Here is a 6,673-nt window from a genome sequence, read left to right as displayed (position 1 = left end):
AGAGAGTGAGGGCAAATACTGTGGAAGATATCTCTGAAGATACAGGTTGCAGCCAGGCCAGGCCAAACTTGTGATGATGAAAGGTTTGGAATTAATCTAAAATCAATGGAAATTCTTTAAAAAATTTTTTTTTGTAGAGATGGTGTCTCACTATGTTGTCCAGGCTGGTCTTGAACTCCTGAGCTCAAGTGATCCTCCTGCCTCAGCTTCCCGAGGAAGATTACAGGTGTGAGCCACCACACCTAGCCTGCAATTCTGACATTGTTTTAAGTTGAGGCAGGAGGGCAGTAGGGGGGAAATAGTGAGTTTGAGGAGGAGAGATTGGTTAGGAAATTATTCATTAGAATAGTGAAAGAATTATGGCACATGGTGGTGTCACTATAGATGAGAGACACAGATAGATTCAAGAAACATTTAGCAGATGCATCCAGGAGTAGTTGTGATGACTTCAATAATCACAAATGGACAACTGGCAAGGCGCAGTAGCTCATGTCTATAATCCGAGCACTTTGGTAGGCTGAGGCGGGCAGATGGCTTGAGTGCAGGAGTTCAAGACCAGCCTGGGCAACATGGGGAGACCCCGTCTCTACTAAAAATACAAAAAATAGCTGGGTGTGGTGGCGTGAGCCTGTGGTCCCAGCTACTTGGGAGGCTGGAGGACCACCTGACTGGAACCTGGAAGTTGCAGTAACCTGAGATGGCACCACTGCACTGCAGCCTGGGACAGAGGAAGACCCTGTCCCAAAACAAAAACAACAAACAAACAAACAAAACGAATGGCCAATTAGAAGATTAGAGTTAACGCTCTGTTTTTAACCTTACTCAATTTGATGACTAGAAGAGCACAGGGTTTGCAAGAGGGATAGTTTTGTTTTGAACACAATGAGTCTGAATTGGTTTCTTACTAATCTAGTGAAGAGATTACTAAAACAGATCTACTGATCTGGAGTTCAGAAGATAAATCTGGCCTAGAAATATAAATATGCGAGTCAGTTCCATCTAGGTTGCTTAGTTTGGATGTTTGACCCTCCAAATCTTGTGCTGAAATTTGACCCCCAATATTGGAGGTGGAGCTAGTGGGAGGTCTTGGGTCACATGGGAGTGCATCCCTCATGAATGGTTTGGTGCTATCTTCTAAGTAATGCGTGAGTTCTTGCTCTATTAGTTCCTGCAAGAGCAAGTTGTTAAAAAGAGCCTGACACCCCCTGTTTGTCTCTACTCTCACCGTGTGATTCCTGCACAGGCCAGCTTCCCTTTGCCTTCTGCCATAAGTAGAAGCAGCCTGAGTCCCTCACCAGGAGCAGACACTGGGCCATGCTCCTTGTACAGGACTGTGAACCAAAGAAACCTTTTTTCTTTTCTTTCTTTCTTTTTTTTTTTTTTTTTTTAGAAAGAGTCTCGCTCTGGAGTGCAGTGACACAATCTTGGCTCACAGCAACCTCCGCCTCCCAGGTTCAAGCAATTCTCCTGCCTCAGTCTCCCTAGTAGCTGGGACTACAGGGGTGGTCCACCACGGCCAGCTAATTTTTGTATTTTTCTTAGTAGAGATGGGGTTTCACCATGTTGGCCAGGATGGTCGGTCTCTATCTCTTGACCTTGTGATCTGCCCACCTCGGCCTCCCAAAGTGCTGGGATTACAGGCGTGAGCCACCGCGCCCAGCCTAACCCCTTTTTCTTTTCTTTTTTTTTTTTTTTTTGAGATGGAGTTTTGCTCTTGTTGCCCAGGCTGGAGTGCAATGGTGTGATCTCAGCTCACTGCAACTTCCGCTTCCCAGGTTCAAGCGATTCTCCTTCATCAGCCTCCTGAGTAGCTGGGGTTACAGGCATGTGCCACCAAGCCCAGCTTGTTTTGCATTTTAATAGAGATGGGGTTTCACCATGTTGGTCAGGCTGGTCTCGACCTCCTGACCTCAGATGATCTGCCCACCTGGGCCTCCAAAAGTGCTGGGATTACAGGCATGAGCCACCACGCCTGGCCCTCTTTTTTCTTTATAAATTATCCAGCCTCAGGTGTTCCTTTATAGCAACAAAAATGGACTAACATGATGGTATTGAAGCTGTTCATTCACTAATTCATTCAATCAGCATGTTTATCACACTCCTGTTATGTGCTGGGCACTGTTCTCGGTTCTGGGGATTCAGATAAATTTTAGAGTCAGCTTGACAACTTCCATGAAAATCCTTTAAGGTTTTAATTGGAATTGCATTATTTGTATAATTGATACCTGTATAACATTTAGGCTTTTCATCCTGAAAAAGGGTGTCTCTCTTCTTTACTTGAATTTTATTTAGTTATTTAATATTTTTGTAGTTTTTAAAATTTCATTATATATTTTGCATGTTTCTTTTGTTGAGTTTATTCCCGGATATTTTATAAGTTTTTTATTATTGTAAATGGAATCTGTTTTTTAGAGATGGGGTCTTGCCCCATCACCTTGGGTGCAGTGCAGTGGTGCAATTGTGGTTCACTGTAGCCTGAAACTCCTGGGTTCAAGCAATCCTCCCACCTTGGCCTCACAAAGTGCAGGGATTACAGGCATGAGCTGCCACACCCAGCCAGTCTCTTCCTTTCTTTTTGGACCTCATTGCATTGGCTACGACTGCCAGTACAATCTGAATAGCAAGAGGGCTAGTTAGAGCTTCTTTTATTTTCTTTTGTGATTTTGCAAGTGATGCAGGATTTTTGCTCCTTCACTCAGCTAAGTCCGGGTTACTGTCTCATGGTCAGGAAGAATTAGGCATGCGGACACCAGAGAATGAGTGGAGTAGAATTTATTAAGCGAAACGAAAGCTCACAGCAAAGAGAAGGGTCCTGAAAGCAGGTTGCCAGTTGCCCCCTTCACAGTTGAATACAAGGGTGTAAGGCACGAATTTCTGGTGGCTGCACCCCATCCTTTGAGTGTGCCTGTGGGCCCTTAGTCTGAGCCACTCCATATTAATTTATATCCCTTACTGTGCATATGTTAAGGAATGGAATTTTCCACGTGGACATGTTTAGACAATCTCCCTTTGCAAGTTCCCTTATCTGCACAAAACACCTCATGTAAGCACTTGTGGAGCCAGTGGGAGGTTCTCCGGGGACCCTTCCCTTACTGTCTGCCTAAAGCAAACTGGCTAAATTCTTTCACAAGTTTTTCTTTTTTTTTCTTTTTCTTTCTTTTTTTTTCAATTTGCATTAGAAACCTTTTATTGAGACAAGGTAAACAGTGGGCTGAAAATGTTACAGGCTGAAGGAAGGCTGAGGAAACCAGTATGAAGGCAGCTCAAATGATGAACTAAATACATTCCAAAGGTACTATTTATATTTAAGGCAGTTTTAAAAATGAGGTCTTAACCAAAAATCCTTTACAGGGCATTCAAAAAAAAAAAAAAAAAAAAAGAGGGGGTCACTTAAATCTTTTGTATTGACTAACAGAGCTAAATTATGTACCCAGAATCTGTATAGCAAGGGCCTGTTTTCAGCAGGTAAGCCTATGTACAAGTAAGAACCTCTTACTCTTATAACATAGTCCTGTTTTGTTTTGTTTTATAGGAATGTATAACTCCTATAACCACAGAGTTAGTCCAAAAGGCCTGAGTGACCTCATAGAAATATGGAGCTACCTCTGCTAGAGAACTATTTATACTGTGCTGTAAATACACATATGTGTGTCCACCCCCACAGCTAAGCTGTCAATGCCTTGAGTGAAGGGGTTACAGCTCATTCGTTTTGTATCTATAGTGACAATTGATAGGCACTCAATACTTTTTTTTGCATGATTGATAAATGAAATGATTTTACACTACCACCACTATTTACATTAACATTCCCACCATTAGCCGTCTCCAAAATAAAAACACCAAAGTGCTGCCACATTTTCAGCAGTTTTCACAATACAGTGCTTCTGGACTTTTTAATGTAAACAAACATGCTTGATTTATCAATTTTCAGAGTAATGACACAAACTTAGCATTCTTCTTGGAATGGAAAACTTGCTGGGAAGTTACTTCATTCTTTTTCTCTTTTTCAAAACTGCATCTCATAGCGCCAAATCTTTTTCTTGGAAGGAACACTTATTTTTTCTCCGGACATTCTGGCTATACTGCATCATCATAAAGTTCTTCTGTTTTTTCTTCTCTTTATTTGCCGAACGAGAAAATAGATTCATTTTGGTTTTCTTCCTCACAAATTCTTATCAGTCTGTCTTTCTAGCCATTGCAGTTGCTAGTCTTGTCTCTTTGTCAGACTTTGGCTTTTAATGAAGGCGTTCAATGTCCCGAAGAGAAAGTAATTCACCCCTGGGCTCTTCATCACTGTCTATTTCAGTGTATTTCCTCTTCTGGGATTTCCCAGGGGCAGCATCAAGTTCTTTTCTCAGTTGGGCCATGTGGATTTTCTGGAAGTCTTCCTAAGTTAAAACTTGGCTGGTGCTGATGGCTGCAGCTTTGGCTTTCCGCTCCTCCATGGGCATCCTGTTCAGCTTCTTGGAGATTTCTTGCTGTTCTTCATCGGAAGAGTGTTGCACATCAATCCATTCACCATCAGCATCCTCCTCCTCCTCACTGAGACTGGTATTTTCCCATCCATCTTCATCATTTTCAGCATTCTCTTCTTTCTCACCTTCCAGAACTTCTGCTCCTGGAATGTAATCTTTAGCATCTAATTCTCCATATTCTTGTACTCTTGCTTCTATGGAGGCCTCTGTAGGGTTACCCCGGAATTTCTTCTGCAGCATCTGAGGATTCAGTGTTCGGAAGAGCTGAATCAAAGTTCTAGCAGACATCATTACATTTTTATCCTTGTGTGTTTTATTCTGAGCCGGGTCTTGGAGAAGTTCTTCAGTCATGGCCAGAGAACATTGAGCTGTTATCTCTTTTATAGCATTGATTTCTACTGTCATGACTTCTCCAGAGTTCTTGTCGGTAACAAAATTTTTTGCCACAGTCATAAGCAATGATTGAATAATCCCTGGGGGTACTAGGTGATGAGATGCTTGTGCAGCAAACAGAGGATCTTTGTTACTTCTCTTTGGTGGGGCTGCAGAAACCTTTGCAAAAAAGGATAGAAATTGAAGAGGAAGAGCTCATGAATTCCCACCAATCTGGAGATGAGGTTCCTGAGCATCATCTTTACTTCAAACCTCTCCTTACTTCACTCAAGCTGCTTTAGTAGTTTTTCTGCAAAATCTTAGGGATCGTGAATTAAGTGAATGGCTGAAAAGTTAAACATCTCTGTTTTTTTCTTCTTTTTTTGTTTCTCAGATTCGGAGTCACAGTCCTGTTTCTCATCCTCACCTTTCCCAAGACAGAATGTCAAAGTGGCAGCTAATATCTTGGTGACCTTAGAAAAACGGGCAGTTGTAATAACATTGACAGTTTTGGCATCATTCCAGATGTTCCTTCTGTAGAGTTCAATCATTACCTCTAAAGACATCTTGGCTGCGGTTGCATTGCTATGTCTTAACATGGTGTACATGAAATTTTGCAATACTGCATTCACTTTATTGTTCTTGTGTTTTGCGTTTATTTTCTTGATATCAGTCACAATATGTGTATATAAAGTCTTTCGCAGAAGCTTATCATGGCAACGTAGAAGTTCAAAGAAGAGTTCTAGCAGGCTTGATGGATTGATGAGATTCTTATTTCTCAGCAAGATCAAAGCTTTGCAAAATGTCATTCAAAGATCTGGATCCTATACAGTATGATTGCAGGAGAGAAGATCTTTCACCTCTTGAGGAAAATTACTTAAACACTCTGGGTAGCAGTGACTAATCTGTAACAAAGCAAAGGCTCTTCTGAAGTGTCTTTCTCTCCCATAATTAAGATGCACACATTTAGGCTGTTCTGTGCCATAAACATCACCAGCTCTGCTAGTTCTTTGCTGGGTTTATTTGGTTGCAATTTGGAAATCTCCACATTGGCTTTGTAGTGATTTTACTGCTGTAGAAACTCCTCGATGTAGGCTGGTGGGTCTTGCTTGATCAGATTCTGCAACTGCGGCAGGTTGCTGGGCAGCTTGTTGTTTCTGCCAGATATTTTGGCTGCAGACTGGCTTCGCGGCGAGCAGTTTTAATAAAACTCAGATGGCTGGCAGCCCCCAAACCCTGCCAGCTGCAGCTACAAGTTTTTCAAACTTATACCCTTCCCTGCTAAAGAACATATTTTTTGGGGATATAGTTAGTAATGTCCTCAAATGCTTGAATTTACAAGAAAATAAATAATATATAGTAATTTGATTTATAGGCTTTATTTTATTTTTACAAAATATGAAAACATTTAATTTTACTGTTCAGGTTCGGTGCAGTGGTTCACACTTGTAATCCCTGCACTTTGAGAGGCCAACGCAGGTGGATCACTTGAGGCCAGGAGTTTGAGACTAGCCTGGCCAACATGGTGTAACCTGGTCTCTACTAAAAATACAAATATTAGCCGAGTGTGGGGGTAGACACTGGTAATCCCAGCTGCTTGAGAGACTGGGGCAGGAGAATTGCTTGAACCCAGGAGGCAGAGTTTGCAGTGAGCCAAGATCACTGCACTCCAGCCTGAGCAACAGAGCAAGACTGCATCTCAAAAAAATAAATAAATAAAAATTGTACTGTTCAAATGAATTCTCTGAAAAAACTATTGACATAAGATGGACTTGCCAATTCTAAACAAGAAGGGTCCATCTGGTTTTCTGTTTGAGATTTACGTC

At 41.7% G+C, this 6,673-nt stretch overlaps 1 pseudogene; it reads right to left on the bottom strand.

The window, feature by feature from the left end:
- Positions 1-3,983: 3,983 nt before the first annotated feature.
- LOC129021820 (protein SDA1 homolog) lies at positions 3,984-5,718 on the bottom strand (annotated as a pseudogene).
- Between the last annotated feature and the right edge of the window lie 955 nt (positions 5,719-6,673).

This window comes from Pongo pygmaeus, chromosome 21 (genome assembly GCF_028885625.2).
Source record: "Pongo pygmaeus isolate AG05252 chromosome 21, NHGRI_mPonPyg2-v2.0_pri, whole genome shotgun sequence".
NCBI classification, from domain to species: Eukaryota; Metazoa; Chordata; class Mammalia; order Primates; family Hominidae; genus Pongo; species Pongo pygmaeus.
Note: the sequence above shows the minus strand (reverse complement) of the source record. Positions and strands in the feature narration are given on the sequence as shown.